The sequence below is a fragment of the Triticum dicoccoides genome, chromosome 2B, assembly GCF_002162155.2.
Source record: "Triticum dicoccoides isolate Atlit2015 ecotype Zavitan chromosome 2B, WEW_v2.0, whole genome shotgun sequence".
In the NCBI taxonomy this organism is placed as follows: Eukaryota; Viridiplantae; Streptophyta; class Magnoliopsida; order Poales; family Poaceae; genus Triticum; species Triticum dicoccoides.
In genome coordinates, this window is record NC_041383.1 from 40,555,012 (window position 1) to 40,556,230 (window position 1,219).

At 54.6% G+C, this 1,219-nt stretch overlaps 1 pseudogene; it reads right to left on the minus strand.

The window, feature by feature from the left end:
* Positions 1-351: 351 nt before the first annotated feature.
* Positions 352-1,218, minus strand: LOC119360370 (annotated as a pseudogene).
* Between the last annotated feature and the right edge of the window lies 1 nt (position 1,219).

Consider the following 1,219-nt stretch of genomic DNA (forward strand, 5'->3'; position numbering starts at 1 on the left):
AGTTATCGGGGTCCTAATTGAAAGGAGGATATATCGCCTAACTGCTAAAAACCTGAAATAATGTTCTCATCCTTAACTCTCAGGAGCAGATGAGCCTATGAGACACCCTCCTCCAAGCAAGTACCCTTACCCAAGGAGAACGGTGAGGAAGGTATTGGCTTGGGATAAGTTGGACTGAAAATTCTATTTGGGTCAGTCAACTTGTCTCAGCCGTCCCATGCAAAACAAGTGGTTCAGACTCCATATGTTTAACGTGCACATGCCTCATATAGTATGTATGTAGTCTTCCAGTGAAATTACAATTGATACATACACGGTGAAGTAGATCAATGACGCTTGATGCAGTATAGCTCACATTGACATGGTCAGGTAGGCGACGTCGAGCATGATGCCACAGAGCCCCGGGCCGAGGATTTTGCGCTGCATACGGATGTAGCCGCGCTCGCCCCACGTCTGGCCCCATGAGTTTTTGATGATCCAGAACTTTTCACCCGTGGATTCATCGACGTCGTAGCCGACGACGGTGACGGCATGCTGGAGTCGCGTCCCGCAGGGTCCAGAGTAGACGCCGCTCTTGTAGAACTGTATGTCGTTGCCGAGCTGAATGGCCGCGGTGACGGGCTGCTTGGCAACGGCGTGCTTCATGGCAAGCTCATTCGAGCCTGGGACCGAGGCGTGGCCGATGATGGCGGCGACGTGGTGGTCGGACTTGGCGGTGTCGCAGGTCCCCTGCGCCGCTGTGTATGGGTACTCCGCCTCCGTGGTGAGGCCGCCGTTCTGGTGCACCCAGTGGAAGGCCCTGCGGAAGGAGCCGCGGTTGCATCTGCCGTTGTACTAGTCGCAGTCCACCAGCTGCTGCTCCGATAGGGCCACCAGCTTCCCCGTCTTGATCGAGTGGAGGCGCTCGATCGTCGCCACCGCCGCGAATGCCCAGCTGCTGACTGCATCCCTCCATCCACGCATGCATCAAACAAAGTTAGTCAAACCTCATTACTACTCCCTCCGTCTTATATTATAAGAGCTTTTTTGACATAATATGAGACAGAGGGAGTACTTGATAAGGTTGAAAATGGATGACGTTTACATACAACACGATGAGGTTTGCGCCTTGGGTGGCACCACGGCTCCTTTAGCCCTCCAGTCCACGCTGGCCGGATCCAAGGAGACATTGACGCCGCCAGACGACCACATGTTGGCGTCGGCGCCCCCCACGACCGTC